Source organism: Magnolia sinica, chromosome 2 (genome assembly GCF_029962835.1).
Source record: "Magnolia sinica isolate HGM2019 chromosome 2, MsV1, whole genome shotgun sequence".
NCBI classification, from domain to species: domain Eukaryota; kingdom Viridiplantae; phylum Streptophyta; class Magnoliopsida; order Magnoliales; family Magnoliaceae; genus Magnolia; species Magnolia sinica.
This window is the reverse complement of record NC_080574.1, coordinates 93,449,318-93,466,537: the sequence shown is the minus strand read 5'-3', so window position 1 is coordinate 93,466,537 and position 17,220 is coordinate 93,449,318. Positions and strand designations below refer to the sequence as shown.

At 38.8% G+C, this 17,220-nt stretch overlaps 1 long non-coding RNA gene across 1 annotated transcript; it reads left to right on the top strand.

Moving 5' to 3' along the window:
* Positions 1–11,269: 11,269 nt before the first annotated feature.
* LOC131229561 (uncharacterized) lies at positions 11,270–11,912 on the top strand. The gene is made up of 2 exons (XR_009163436.1): positions 11,270–11,491; positions 11,609–11,912. It is a non-coding gene; the product is annotated as an uncharacterized LOC131229561 (long non-coding RNA).
* The last annotated feature ends 5,308 nt before the right edge of the window (positions 11,913–17,220 follow it).

Below are 17,220 nucleotides of genomic sequence, written 5' to 3'. Positions count from 1 at the left end.
GTGTTTTGGCTTAATCTATTCCATGTTTTATGCACTAATACAGACAACATACATCCATCCTTAAATATGTTGCATAAGTGATGTTTTGGAACTCGGGAGCTGAGTTATGCTCGACCCCTGAATTTCAGGGCGTTACAATAACCTTACTAGAATAATTAGAGAATTAAAAGCTAAAACTGTAAAGGAATAGAAATGAAATAGCAAGAATTGAAATCTAAACTATTACAACATTCCCCACAGTGCTTGAAATGTAAATATTACAACATTCACATCCACACATACATCCCACAATTTTGAATGATAAATGATATAGAAATTAAGCAAACATTCAAACCACAATACACAAATAATTATAATGGTTCGCCTGTGTGTTTACCAACTGTTAAACAACAACCACACAGATTGCTACTCCACTCCTAATATCCTCACACAGGGGATATCAGTGTTCACTATGAAAATAGGTTTCACAGGTTCACCTAAAACCTTCACAATTGTGTCTTTCAATGGGCTTACACAATTTAAAAATCCCACTTCTGAGTTTTCCTAGCTCTCCTCAGATAACCAATAGATTGAGATTTTTCTGGCTTAATGTCAAACAATAACCAAAATGAAGGAAATTTACAATACAGTAAAATACCTGGATTTCTCCTTTTGTAGTAGCCTGGAAGAACCAATCAGAGTAGAAGTTCGAATGTGGAAGTTCAATGTCCAATACTCACTTTAAAATGGTTCTAGGTTCTAACTGATTTTAAATTAAACCAATTGGGCTAGCTATATTTGATTTTGATTCCAAGAAGAAGGAATATAACAATTCCTCTTTTCAATTCAGATTAGAATATAGAAATAATCAAATTAATAAAACTAACAAAAGAGAATATTAAATATGCACAATGTAGCTTAAAAATGAACACAAACTTATCTCAGAGTGATGCCATGATTTTACTTGAAATTCGATATGAAACTCTGAAATTCGTGTTGTATTTATAGTTGCAGAAATCACGTCTACGACTGGTCCTGAGGACAGTACGACTGGTCGTAGACTGAACAGATTTTTAAAATTTTAAGTGCAATCGGATAAAATCATTTCACGACTGATCTTAGGGTGTCCACGACTGGTCATGAGCCCTCCATGACTGGTCATGAGCATCCTACGACTGGTCGTGAGGCACCAAATTTAGTTGCTAGAGTTTGAGTCGAAGGTGCACGACTGGTCCTAGAATGAGTCGTCACTGTTCCTACAACTAGTCGAGTAGTCTCCAGGACTAGTCGTAGCTCAACCAAAAAATTTTAAAAAATTGCAACAACTTAGGACTGGTCTAGGAATTTCTTGGACTGGTCGAGCCAGAGCTAGGACTAGTTGAACAGAGTTCAGGACTAATCTTAGAACAGTCCAAATACATGTAAAGTAATTCAATTTGAATTATGTATAGAAAATGACATACCCTAAGGTCAATCTGAGGTCAATCATACCTTGAAAGTGAGGTATATAAACATTGAGACTTCATTTCTTCAGATGATAATTGACCTTTAAAGATTGTGAAGCTTGAGATCTCTCTACTTGATGTAACATTGAGCTTGAGATCTTCTAGAGCTTGAATTACACTTCATCTTGTGTTGTACACTAACTTGAGTCTTTGAACCAGATCACTTCTTTCGTTGTAGCTTGTACTTGCATTTCTTGAAATAGTTTAAAGTAGTTCTTCGTTCTTGACTTGAAGCAAAGTGATTAAAGAGGTGATGCAATGTCTTGATCATATATACCAATGAGCTACACAAGACATAGATTGATGTTTTGACACCATAAAATTTGACAACCAAAGGAGCATAAAACCATAGCACTTATAACAAGCCTCATATACATCAAGTGGGCCGTATCACATGAGCCTCAACAATGGGCCTCGAAAATCAGCCTCGATAGTCGGAATTGGCCTTGACAATAGGAATCGGCCTCAATAATCAGAATCGGAATTGGCCTTGAAAATTTGACTCAGCCTCAATAATCAAAATCGGAATTGGCCTTGAAAATCTGACTCGGCCTCGACAATCGGAATTGAAATCGGCCTCAACAATCTGACTCGGCCTCGATAGTCGAAATCGGCCTCAACAATCTGACTCAGCCTCGGCAATCAGAATCAGCCTCAACAATCGGAACCAGCCTCGACAATCGGAATTGGCCTCGATAATCTGACTCGTCCTCGACAATTGGAATCAGCTTCGAGAATCTGACTCATCCTCGACAATCGGAATCGGCCTCGACAATCTGACTCAGCCTCGATAATCAGAATCGGCATCGACAATCAGAATTGTTCTTGACAATCGGAATCGCCCTCGAAAATCTGACTCGACCTCGATAATCGGAATCGGCCTCGACAATCTGACTTGGCCTCGACAATCGGAATCAGCTTTGACAATTGGAATCGGCCTTGACAATCAGAATCAGAATCGGCCTTGAGAATTGTTATATAAACAAGGTGGGATCCATACACTACCAAAAAAGGGGCAAAGGATACAGACCGTGTTTGCTTTTTTCTACAGATATAAACCGTAGCTAAACTTACTATGGTTTTAATCCATAGCTAAAGAGTTGCCACACCATTAATAATTAGCAGTGGTGTAAAGGGATTTATAGGACCTACAAAAATATATATATTTTATCTAAGCCGTCCATCTGTTTTGAAATATTATTTTAGGACATGAAACCAAAAATCAGCTAGATTGAAGGCTCGAGTGAACCACACGGTAGGAAACATGAAGATTAAATCACATATACTTCCCATGGTGTGGTCCACTTGGACCTTGAATCTATTTTAATTTTGGGATAAAGAATTATAAATATTTATAAAAATTAATGAACGGAATGGATAAACCTAATACATCATGGTGGGCCCTATGGAGCCCCTGACAGGACCATCCATTTGTCTTACCACATCCAAGCCCAAAAATGGGCGCGCGCTCAAAACAGAGACGCGCCCAAAAAATCTCCTCTATTTCTCTCTCTTCGTTCCCTAACCCTATCTGTGCTTTATCCCTCTCATCTTCCTCTCTCTCTCTCTGTTCCCAATCTGTCTCTCCCTCTCCGTCTCATGCTTCATCTCCCTCTCCAACTCCCTGTCTCGTGCTCCATCTCCCTCTCTTGTTCTCCATTCTCCCTCTCCCTATCTCGTGCTCCATCTCTCTCCGTCTCTTACTTCATCTCCCTCTCCGTCTCGTGCTACCTCTCCCTCTCGGTGCATTGTCTTCATTGCCACCATCATTATCTGTAAATCTGGTGCAGCCAGCAGCTCCCACCCTTCACATCTTCCCCCACAGGTACTCATTTCTCTCAAATGGAGATTTAGATTTTTTGTTTATAGATCTACAAATCCGCAGACTATAGAGAAACAATATTGAAATTAGGGGTTTCCTAAAATCTGTAATGGGAAAAGGATTAGGGCTTTCCCAAAAAAAATACTTTTATAGTTTAATCTGTAATGTGTACCATTTAGGGGTGAACATAGTTCAGTCAGTCCGGTTCCAAGGTGAAACCAGAACCGAATCGTTCCCAACAGTTCCAAGAAAACTAGAACCCGAACCGGACTATTTGCACCCTAGAACCGAATTAGAACTGGATAGTAAAAAACTGGTTCGATTCTACAGTTGCATGATTTATTTTTATAATCCAATCCAATTGCATGGTTTTTTTTTTTTTAATCTAGCCCAAGCTCTTCTTGTGAAAATTTTCCAAGAAAACTTGAATGTTTGTTGAATAAAACACATACATACCAAGTGGGGTCAGGCTAAAATAACCTAAGACTAGGCCTAACCTAAGAACTGATTGGGCCATACGTGACAGGTTCAAACATGGTTTGAAGCAGGGCCACCCCTTGGACAGGCCTAGCCATGCAAGATCCAAACCATCTAAAATCACAAGCCACTTGATGTAGCATAATTTGAAATTAATCTTAAAATCTAATTTATGGCCACCAATTTAGGCCCTTTTTAGAAACTTTAAAGATAATTTCATCTTATTTTAGTTATGGGTTATCAAAGATTTTAATCATTTCAATCTCTAATACATGATTACTGTTAAAAAAATGACATGAGCTCATTTCGAGTGGCAACCAAACAGGGCCTAAGGATTTTTCATTCAAAGTTGTGTTTGCATTGGATTGGTGACCTTCCCCTAATTGTGCATTAGTCATGGATTGCCAACTTGTCAAAGTTGGATGCGACCCATCCAAGCTGACTCGTACTCAGTCAAGAAGCCATGTTATTAGTTCAACGAAACTGTTTTGATCTCTAATTTTCGATTATGAATGTCTTAGGTAATGCGCCAGCTCTAGTTTTTCTTATTTTTTCTTCTACTCTTAGTGCCTGTTTGAATTATAAGTTGCTTAAGATAAGCTACTTATTCCACAAGTAGCTTATCTTAGTTTCTACTTATTAAGAAGATAAGTATGTTTGGCAAACAATCTATTTACCAGCGTCTCCTCTCTTTTGTCTCTCCTAATGTCTCTCTTCAGCAACTTATGAAAAGTAGAAAAGCTAAAAAAAATAACTGAAGTGATTAAGTACTTTTAAGTAAAAAAGTTATTTATAACTAATCATAAACCACACTTACTTATCTAAAATAAGTCACTTATGTACTTTGTAAGTACAAAAAGTAACTTATTTGGTGGTATCCAAACGGATTAAATGCAAATACACTTTTTGTCGTGGAGTGGGTGAACCTCTCCTTCTTGAATTCATTAATATGGATATCGCTCAAACAATTCATAAGACCTGGGACTCTCAGCCATTAGAGGAATCAATTGTCATCCATATGTGCTTCTCTTGCATGTGCATCACAATCTAATAAGCTTCATTCATAGTAATGAGTTACCTGCTACATTTCAAATTTCGCTAGATCACACCTAGATGTCAGATTGTAATTCTTCTAGTTGTATCCTCAATTAGACCAAAAACTTACTAATTAGGTGCTTGGCTATGTGATTGAGGTGTCCATATTAGCTGTGTGAGATTTAGGCCATGGATGCGGTAGAGAAGCTTTCATGACAATTAAATACTGTTATGCTAGTGTATTGTTGTGTTATTAGAAGTACAAGGAAAAGGGTGTGTTTAAATAGTGATTTTGTGTTTATATCAAATGATATTTACTCGGGCTTTTCTTTTTTGATATGTTTTTATTCGATTGGAAGGAATTTGTATTGGTGGTTAACTTCAATGATGAGGATTGAATTTCTTGATTTGGGTTGCTTTAGTTTCTGATTTTGATTGTGTGGAGAGAAGATAGGAATAAGGATGGATTTTATTTTAATTGAATTCTTACACGCGACCGCCATGTATATGTGCCAACATGGCCTGCATGTTCAAGGCGCAAGCCCGTGTTTACACAAATAATCAGGTACATCCTTATTTTTATTTTATTTTATAATGGTGATCTGAATTCCAAATGGGAGAGTTCTGACATCACTCTTTCAGATTTGGGAAGTTGGGCTTGGAGAACAAGAAATGCCAGTAGAGATGCTTCAAGCATTTCAAGATCATCTTGTAAATTGCGGCTTTAATTTTATTTTACCTGAACCCCGGGCACATTTGTTTATGGTTGGACACAAATTGCAGTGTCTAGGCATTGGAAATCAAGAACTTCTTGAATATTTTAGCACTTATGATGCGGTGAGGGCTCATCACTCTTATGGCCCTCATGGGCCCCGCGGAATCAGTGTTCTGATGTTTGAAGCTTCTACAGTGGACTTCATACTTTGGTAGAGTTTGATGCATGATACACAAACACTTAGAGATAAAGATCTGTAAACGCAACATACATTATCTCATTATGCCATTCAAATTGTGGGGTCCACTGTAGATAGAGGATATAATTTGAAAATCAGATTGGTTCAACAATCTTAACCTTGATTTATGGAAACTTATTTGTTGAATTGTTGGATATTTTTATTTTATTTTTTACAATTTTAACCATTTAATACTTGTCCACCAATTGGCTAGTTAGGTAATCAAATCAAGGTAATTTTTGGATTATGATGCATCTAGGTGGTGCTGACAAGTTAGACATATTAATCTGAGTTACTTGTATGCCAATGCAATTAAAGGTCCTTCGTCTGCTGGCTCACCATGCCAATGCCAATATTTTCACTCTGTTTCTAGAAGTATTGTTATTCCTTACTTTCAGTATTCCCATCAGATTGCTGCAGACAGTGTCTACAAATTTTTATGCCACTGTAGGTGTTGTCAATATGCACTTCTGATCCTAGAGTACTGGGCTGATGTGCCTGAAATTCAGCGATCAGCCAATCTTTATGAAGATCTAATAAAATGTTATGTTGCAGATGCAATGAGCAAGGTATAACCTCACTGTGTTTCTTGCTTAGGATTTGCTAAAAGAAAGAATGCGCATGCCTGAACTCTAGGGGTTGCAATTTTGCATATCTATTTTTGTCATTTCTTACTAATAAACCAGAAGTCATTTCTCTCTCTAAACTGCTCCCGGTAATGGAATTAGCACAATTTCAAGTTTTAATGCTTAGTATTGGTTCTGACTTGGTAATGACTGGACCTGTTCTACTTGTGTGTGGAAATGATGTGAGAGTCAAATGGGTTTTGGATATCTTAGATTAGATATTCTACATTACAGGTTTCGAGGATGGACTCAGGCTAGTCAAGGTCAGAGGAGAAGCTATGTAAGTGGGCATCTAAACTGGCTCAATGGGTAGTTTCTCTTTCCATAAGTAGATGATCAATAGTTTCACTTTGTAAAACTTGGTATTGATAGATTCAAGACATTTTACTAGTCAATGATACTTCTTCAATTTCTTCAAGAAGTTGCAGATGTTGCTAACAGTACTATGGTTGGTGTCATAGAACTAGATTCAGAAAAGGTCCAGCTGCTATGCGATGCAGCTAATGAAGAAGTAGATGATAAAAATAGAGATTAAATTGCAAACTTCCTCTGTCCAGTAAGATTGTCATTGAGTATTTTCTTTTATCCAATTTAGGAAGCCTTTCTTTATTTCTCAATATTTGACATTAAATTCATTCCATAATGGTAGGGTAACTATGTTATTTCTGGAGGTGTGAAAGTAGTGGAAGCTAAGGCAAAGTCAAATAGCTCGAATGATGGTTAATTACTCCTAGATTATTAATTACCATTTTTCCATAATTTGATAAAAGCTTCATGCATTATTCTTTACCATATTTTTGCAAACTTAGCTTGTATTTCTCTTAAAAGACTAATGTTTATGGTACAGAAATTGAAATTATGGAAAAGCTTGTATTTCCTATGATTTTAATAAATTCAAAAAGATATGTGGAGAAAGAACAAGGGATGCATCCAAAGTTCCAAACTTATGTAAAGAACAAGGGATGCATCCAAAGTTCCAAACTTATGTAAAGAACAAGGGACGCATCCAAAGTTCCAAACTTATGTAAAGAACAAGGGATGCATCCAAACCTATGTAACAAAGACATGGCACTTCTTTTGAAATTAAGCTATGTCAAGTTTTGACGCATGTCTGTCTCTCTATCCAGCACTCCTGGATACAACTAAGAGATTTATTTTTAATTTTAGTAATGTTATGTTTAATTTTTTAGTCTAATTAAAATAGGCTATAAATCATTTGTAGGTTTAGCATATAAAAAAGTTAATGTTGAAAGTCTCAAAAACTGGTGAACTGCTAATGAGGATTTTGAGATGTTCGAAAGAAGAGATACGCTGTAAGTGCAATTTGGAAAGAACATATATGAGGAAGAGACTAGGAATGATAACAAGATGTGAATGCCTGACAAAGATTGTTGTCAATAAAAGAAGAGTGTAGATAGATAGGCTCTAATCAAGTTTGTAGAAAAATAGAGTGACAAGTTAATAACTCCAACAAATCTCATTGTTTAAGATTGCATAGAATGCATCAAATTCTCAATTGAATGTGATTGAAAAAATGAATGTTTAATCCAAATGGCATTATTACCCATTATCGACAAAATGGGCTTGAACTACACCCATTGGGCTTTTTGAATGACTAGTAATGTCATCTGGACTAAAAAAGAGTTCCCTGTCCCAATTCCAAAGGCAAATGGATGAAAATTTCAAATCATTTCATCACCAATTATATTGATGACTTCATGATATTTTCAGAATCTATACAAGAGCATCTCCAGCATTTAAATGAAATTTGGCAACTGGTCCAAAATCATCAGCACATAGGGCCAATTCCAACTCTTACATTTGTTCCTGAGTTGTGGTTACATAAGCTACTTTTGGTGGTCATTCACCATCAATGGCCATTGTTGTTCTAGGCCTTCCTCTATAGTGATTTGTGCATATCATACAAAATGATGGGTTTAGTAACAAAGCTTTTTTTTTTTTTTAATATGATGCTTGCAGATTAGACTTGCCACATGTATTGGTTTGTGAGAGCCATCCATCAGATAGATCCACCAAACATGTTTCTTGGTCTCACTAAACTGGTTGGCATTCATGTATGGAGAAGATGGATAGTTAAAAAATGTTGAGCAATAGTTCACCTATCCCATATATTTAGTTCAACTGAGAGATTTTGCATTCTCAACAGTTACTGTGTAATTTTCATATATTTAGTGTTGATTCCAAAAATTTTGTTTTGCTTGTGGACTTAATGATGATGTAATCATCTGAATTTTGAATTTTTCTTTTTTGGAACTAATGAATATGATGACCAAATTACAAAGAATATCACAGGTCTGAGCAAAGCAGAACTGTTGTTGTTGCATTTGTACTCAATGATCTTGGTAATTCTTATGGAATGTTTGAATCCATCTAAAATGAAAGTTTCTATATAAGGTCTTTTTCAATGCTACTACAGTGCTTGACAAGTCGTTGTTCTTGGTTTTGTTAATGTGTTAACTGAAATACTTGGAATGACTGAAGTCGTTACCAAATGGGGTTGCGTTCAATCTGGAATCTAGAACTAATTGATCATATGTCATTGTCTACTTTTTGAATTCTCTATCCTCTTAAAAAGACTGGGTACATTCCTTTTAATTTTTCATTTAAAAAAATAGATGGCTGCTCAATGTGCTTAACCATCCTAAAGTTTAGGTAATGTCTGTTATTTTTTTCTTTTTGTTTGGTGAGCCAAACTATTGATTTGATGGTTCCATCATGGAATAAGACCTCCATTGTTAGAAGTTCCTAATAAGCCCTTTTATCAATAAGCCCTTTTTCACGATTCAGATTGTTGTTTTGTGATTTTAAGGGTAAGCTTAAGTTGTTGATTTCTTTCTGCAGGAAGATTTTTTTTTTTTTAATATTGCATGACACCCTAGCTGAAAGGGAACAAGTGACCGAATTACATCCAGTTCCAAATGCTCATGTACCAGTAATGAAATTCAAGTTCTACGGAATATCAGTTGATCTTCTTTATGCCAGTATCTCTCTCTTGGTTGTTCCTGAAGTAAGTCAATTAAAACATAGATTTCCCTCTAGTTTTCTGTTCTTTTGAGTGATTTGAAGATCTTGCAAAGCTGATGGAGACTGAGGTTCTGAATGTTCAATTGAGCTATGATGGCCTACGGATACTGGTAATTCTCTAAGTTGCATATTTTTTTTGAAGTGTCATCATTTAAACTCAAATCACAAGAAAAATTTCTTTCTTCTTCTTCTTCTTCTTCTTCTTCTTTTGAGTATTTATATTATCTGGTGGTGGTTTTTGGTCCTGAATATCTAGAAACTGATGACAATGGTTTGGGTTAGTATCAAATCATGTAGATCAGCTTCTACTGAGTACAACATTCGACAAATTTCTATTTAGCATATCTTTGAAATGTTAATAGCCCAAATTTACAAATTAACTGAAGCTTCAGGAGTTTGCATTTTATTTACCTTTTCATCTTTGTTGAAATTCGTTAATTGTTACTAAAATGGATGATCAATTGTGGAGGATTGAATAAAAATACATCAAACTACTTTTAAGAAAGAAAGAAAAAAAAAACCTGCCTTCTGAAGGTTTGCTTTGTCATAGTCTGCTTATTGTGTATGTCACATCCAATATGTATCAACTAACATCACTCTTTCCTCTCTCATGCAGTTACCACTACTAATGTCACCATTCTAAAGTCTGGCTAGGCTGGTTAAACAACTTTAGCCTCTGATTTGTAGACAAATTTGTTGAAACAACACTTGCTTTCAATTTTAACCATCCAATATACAAATGTCCACCATTTGACAGTTAGAAAATTAACTAAGCCTAGATTTTTGTTGGTGATAAATCTGAATGGAAACCATAGTTCGAATCATTTAGTTTGTAATTTGGGCTTCTTGTAGTGTTTGAGCATTTGAATTTTTTTATTTTTGCTTTTTTATTAATTTAATTAATTTATTGCAGGCAAACTACAGTTTATTCTGGCCCAACTGGTACTCCATCACTATGCTTCCTTCTTTGTTTTTTAATTTGTTTCTGACCCTTGCTGTATTAGGGAAACACGTGGCAGCATGGCATATGTGTACACGTGGCAACTAGGTGTCTTATGAGCTTTGCATTGTTGTCTACTTCCCCTCTCTACTTAAATCAAATTCATTTATTAGCTTATGGTCATATATTTATTTGGATTATTAGACATTGTAAAGAAAAGCTAACTCCAGAGCTGATTAGGAAGACGATGACAGTCATGATACCACGCCCAAGGAAGAGTCAGTAATTAGATTCTTCAGTGCATTTGTTTGGCTAGTGGGCATGACTGCTGTCATCGCTCTTTTATCTGAATATATCATAGGTACAATAGAGGTATGGTATCTAATTTTTCAAATATTTGTGCCACCACTTGGATGGAGAACCTACTTTATCTCTAAAGCTGGGGACAAAGTGGATTTTCAATATTCTTCTCATTAAATACTTTTTGGCTTTTCTGGTCATTTGTTACATACTGCATTCAAAAGCACCATGAGTAATAACAATATTCACATATTGTAATTCTCCTTTAAACAATATAAGAGCAAGTAGTGCGCACATGTCAGTTACGGATCCTTCACAAAATGAGACATTGGAAGTTGGACCTTGGAATTTGAAGATGTCCTTTTCATCAACATCTGGACAACTGAAACGTATGACGAATTATATAGCAGGGGTGAGTTGCATTTTCTTTCCTGATTACAAGCTCGTGGGTTAATTAGCTTCAAAGTTTCTTGTAAATCGGTCTTTTTTGAGATATATAACTCCAGAATCTAGGCCTTGTAATTAATTAAAACTTTACATATGCTATCCATTGGATTCCAGGACTCCTTGCCATGTTATTCAAACCCTTTTACATGGTTATTGTTGTGTTTATAACTCTTGTAAGTGGTAACATGCCTACCCAGGTGAAAGATTTGGATGTGGAACTTGAAAGTACTAAGTAGAAAAGTAAACAAAACCTGCAACAAGCCATCTTAATTGAAAGGGAAAGAGTTACTCAAATGCAGTGGGATATGGAAGAACTTCGTAGGAAGTATTTGGAGATGGAGTTGAAGCTCAAGTTCGAATAGGTTCCTTTTTTGTAATTCTTATGACAGGTTCCTTTTTTGCTTTCTATTCCTTCATGAAATGATCTCTTAAATCTTTTCTATTCGTTATGATCCCATGAATATGATGATCTATTTGAGGATGAAAAGATTTGTTCGGAGTTGGCAAAAGTGTCCACTATTCATGAGAAGGAGCTGTTGCTGCCAGAATTGGATGTTGCAAAAGAACAACTTAAGAACCTGCATAAACATCAAGAAGAGCTGGAAATGAAATAAAAAAAGGATATTAAACTTCTTGTCAAAGAAGTTAATCATGCTAGATTGGAAAGTTTTAGGAGAGGCTTGAGCAAAGTGAAGTATTGTTTATTTAAAAATGTGAATGTAGGATGCATTGTATGATTTGATTGCTATTTGTAATAAATGCATCATTTTTTTCCTGATTGCATTTTATGTACTACTCCTATCAGCATTAATTGTATTAGCTTAGATGAGTTGATCAATCACAGCAGGTTCTTGCAATGGTAACAGGCACCATTGTTATAAATTTTTTTTTAAAATATAGCTACGGATTTTAACCATAGCTCTTGTTCTAAAAACTGCAGTTATCACTAACTTTAGCATATTACTACGGATTTCATTCCACTTTTAGCTACGGATATCATCCGTAGCTGTAGGTACATTTCGCTACAGAAAATATAGTTACGGCTTCCATCTGTAGCTATTGATATCTATTGTTACGGATTTAATCCGTAGCCATATGTTTTTGACATTTAGCTACACTACCAATAGCTACGGATGTTCTACGGATTATAATCGTAGCAATATGCCTTTAGCTACGATTTTTATCAGCCTTTACCCCTTTTTCTGGTAGTGATAGATGAACAACTGATCAACCATAATATAAAGATCGGCCTTCGGCCGTGGTAATATCGAATCTGATGGCACGGAGCCATCCATCTAGGGCAAATGGGGCCCACTTATTTGGGTTAACCCACTAAGAGTGATGAGAATAGGCCTAACAAGGCCTAAGGGAAGGTCACAATGTGGACATTCAGCCATCAATGTGGACATTTAACCATCAATGCCCCTAAGGAGTGGCCCACATAGAGCCACACGTATAGTGGGCCCATACCCTCAAATAAGGGCCTAATATACATCGCTATGGGCCTCACTCATGGACCACATATGCATGACATTGGGCCATGCCCATGGACCTTGAATACATCACAATAGGCCTCGCCCATGGGCCTTGAATACATCATATTGGGCCTCGCCCATGCGTCTCATCAAATACATCAAGTGGATCGCATCCACGAGCCGCACCAATGGGCCTCATCGCACAGGCTTTAAATACATAACAGGTGGGCCTTGCACATGGGCCATTAATACATCTCAATGGGGTGGGCCCTGCTCATTCCAAATGGGCCCATCAAATGGGCAACTTGGATAAAACACGTACATCACGTGGAGGCCACATGAATGGACGGTGCAAAAAGAATTTATGCATTCAAGGGTCCCATGGATGTACGGTGTGGGTACGAAATACATACATCATGGTGTGGTCCACGTCCCTGGATTGGACAGAGTGGATAAAACATTTACATCACGGTGGACCCATGCCCGTCAGTTGGATAACGTGGATGAGATCCATGCATCATGGTCAGCCCTACATAGCACCGTCCAGACTTGGACAGTGTGAATTCAACACTACATCATGGTAGACCCCAGGCCAGCCTGGATGAAACACTTGCATTGTGGTAGGGTCCACATCCAGTGGACTGGATGGACGGCTGGGGTATAAAAAACATATATCAATGGTAGGCCCCACGTGGCACTGTCCAAAATGGCCGGTGCAGATAGAATTCATACATCATGGGTGGACCTAGATAGATTAGGTGAGCCTAGACCATACAACAGGTGGGCCCAACCTCCTAAACGAATGGTGTAGATAAAATGCTACATCACGGTAGGCTCCACAGAGCTTATTGACGTGATACAATTGGTGGGACCCATAGAACTTACTGACGCCAAAACAGCAGCACCTTACTGCGTGGGACCCATCGTCCTAACCTGACAAAGGGTGTGGATACACAATACATTAAGGTGGGCCCCACCCCACATGTACAACACATGTGGGTGGGTCCCACGTCCTACAGAAAGGAGGACAACGTGGTGAAAGCACGTACGTTATAGTGAGGCCTCACCGTCCTGGGGTCTGTACGGTGGTGGATACACATTACAAAAAAATCAAGGTGGGTCCCACCTACCCACACGTGTCACACGTGTGGGGTGGGCCCACGCCTCAAATGATATGAATGGCTGGAAGAACACATACATCCTGGTGCGTCCCACACCACCATCCAGACGGACAGTGTGGATATAAAACGTATAAATCAAGGTGGGTCCCACCAGCCCACACGTGTCACACATGTGGGGTGGGCCCCACGTCATAAATAGATGGACGGATGGATATAACCTCATGGTTAGACCATCAGAACTTGCTGACGTCCCAAGCAGGTGTGAGGTACTCCAGCCAATCCCACCTCTCACCGTCCAGTCCCTGGACAGTGAGGATACAACACATCCATCATGTTGGGCCCCTACATCCCACATGTACAAAACGTGTAGGGTGGGCCCTCCCGTCCAAGATAATGGGTGGTGTTGATAAAACTCACAAGTCATGGTGGTCCCACATCGAGTGGGCTATACGTTTGGATCAAGCTGATATATATATTTTTCCTTCATCCAGGGCCTAACAAAAGGCAACAGCATGATGGGCCTCATGATCAGACGATCTAGATCAGGTGGGCCACACGTCAAGAAACAGAGAGAGAGAGAGAGAGAGAGAGAGAGAGAGAGAGAGAGAGAGAGAGAGAACGGTGGAGATGGGAGGGACCCCGCCACTATGGGTCCCTCTTTGACACAAGGCATACATCAAGATGGGTCCCACCATATGTGGGCCTCAAACCATCAAGATCTTACAAATCAAATCATAAAATACACCCACCTCATGATCTCTTTTTCCTTCTTCCGTCAAAGCATCCTAGAGCTCCATGGAACATGATTTAATAATATGGATGAGATTTGGAGGGTGGGATTGGGTGGTAGGAAGGTGGACCACACTTGGCTTCTTCTTCTCCTTAGAAAGCCATGGACGTTAGGTTGCTTAGGAGAATGAGAGAGAGATGAGAGAGAGAGGTTGTAAGAGAGAGAGGGATGAGTGATGGATGGAGTGAGTGATGAGTGAGTGAGTATGTGTACTTGACATGTAAGGGATGGGTTGCTTTAACTTTGGGGTTGCTTTTGGGGATGGGACATGTACTTGACATGTAAGGTGATTGATGGGATTGATTTGACATATTGTAGAGATTCTCTTGGAATTTCACAAATGTGTGGTGTTTCCTCGAACTGAATGCAGGCCCACATCTCCTGGCCTGGGTATCGCCTCGCAAGATGCGTCATCAGAATCGCGGTGACGGCGCGGTTGCTACGGTACAAGTCTTGGGTTAAGCCGACTCTGAAATATGAGATATGACTCAGGGTCACGTGCAAATGCCGATAATAGATCGCGGATCGTCGGAATTCGACCGGGAGGACCGCAGAAGCCTACGAATACGGGCCTTACAAGGTTGAACTTCCTGAACAGAAGATGGGCCAACTCCTAGCATATTAGCAAAGGAAGGTGTTCTAGCCTCTATGCTCGAATCTCTAGTAGTCGGAGTTGGTAGATCAGTGGTCTCTACTTGAAAATTGATTTCATGAGCTACCACCTTTGGTGCTACTAAAGGAGCCAGAGGAACCCTCGGTGAAACCACTGGTGCAGTCGGAGGAAGATCCACCAGGGGAGTATTACCCATCCTAGTATTGACAATATGGGCACCTAAAATAAAATATAACAATAATAATGAGATAACTGTTACAAGATATATATATATATATATATATATATAATTGTAAAATAAAAAAGGAAAGAAAGAAAATTTCTTACTTGGTGAATATCCATATTCTCCGTAATCTAGAGGCTCATCTTCTTCCTCCTCTATCACTATAGGAGTTTTTGCAGGAATAGTAGTACCGGGAAGAGCTTCAGAGGTTGACGGAAGATGTTCTTCATAAATAAAAGTACCTTCTGCAATGACATCTTCCTTGCCATCGATGTCAACCTCTCCCTCCTCAAAGTCATCATTTTCATCATCTTCAGCATCTTCATAGTCAGCAAAACTGGTGCCTTCAAATGAAGAGGCTGAACCTGTGTCCTCTGAGTCCTCTACTTCTACTTCTTCAATCATAACCTACTTCCCTTTAGAGGGAGAGGCCTGACTACCTCCTGACTGAGAATCTTTATTAGTTAGGACCGAAGAAGATGGAGAAGCCTAGCTACCCCCTTCTTGAGGATAAGGACGAGAAGCTTGAGAGCGTGTCTGAGACCTTGTCATCGAAGGAAATGGACTAGGATGAGTAGTTCGAGGAGCAGGAGAAGAGGCTGGTTGATCCTGAGGTTCAATAACATTTTCTTGAGCAGGAGAAGCCTCTGTTACCTCTTCAATCACTATCCCATAACGATCCCATGGGGCTTTCTCAAAATCCCTGATGACCCCATGAGCTATCTACCCTTCTAAGGTATTATCAGGTTTTCATTCATGAATGGGATCGTCCACAAATATCTTGATGCAAAGATGTCCAGGAAAAGAGGCATGGCTTGTCTCAGGAACGAAGCTTATTCCTTCTTCAAACTTACGGACTCTGAGCTTTGGAGGTGAAACCCATACGGGTGCAGGCACAGGTTGGCATTTATTCACCAGATATGACTGATGAACCAACCACCTCATTTGACTATATAAGGCACAAGGGATGCAATTGCGGCCTGGGATAATGAAAGAAGATTCGACTCGACCACCCAGGAGTTGTTTCCATATCATCGCGCAATTGTATAGACCTATCTTGTAACTTTGCATTCGCCAGGTCACTAACCCGTAGTCTTCTGGAACAACTTGGTCAAAACCTAATTGACGAGCAAAATGGCTCGAGTAGTATGGTTCCCTCCAAAGCTCTACTCCCTCTCTCAACGAGAGACTGCAGCATTGGATCAACAGGTAAAATGCCCTCTCCCCAGGGGTAAGTGATCTAGTGTCTATTTTGTTTGTATCCTCTGTGTAGTGATACAGGCAGAAATGGAAGTAGTTGATGTTGTCATCGGAAGAAATTGCATCAATGACCGAGTCGTAAGATCTTTTCACCATAGCTCTCTTCTGGAAAAACCAGAGTGGAATATGAACGGGATGAATATAAGCCTTCTCAAAAACTTCAAAAGCCCATAGAAAATATGCACCGAGCCAGCTGGTGAAGTAATGCCAAGGAGCATAGGTAGAGACAGAGCTAATGGAAGGACTTTTCATGTGTGAACCAATCTCTCCAAAAGCCCTATAAATCGAGCATAGAACCGGAGGAGTGAGCGAATATTTGAATCCTTCAGCCATCGCGCCAGCGACCATGAATACCGTAGGATGAATGGCATCTACCCATTTCAAGCTGGGCAAGGCTACTATACTCACCCAATACATAAGAAACGCCGCAAGTTCCCCATAACGAGTATACTCTGGACGTTCTTTTATATTCTCGCGGAGGTCTTCCAATTCTCGTGAACGGTTACCATTGAACCTAAGGAGAGGAGAAAAGGCGAATAATAAGAAATATGTATCTGGATACAATAAGAAGTTGATAGTTTACAAGAAAGAAAATTACCAAAGAGCTCT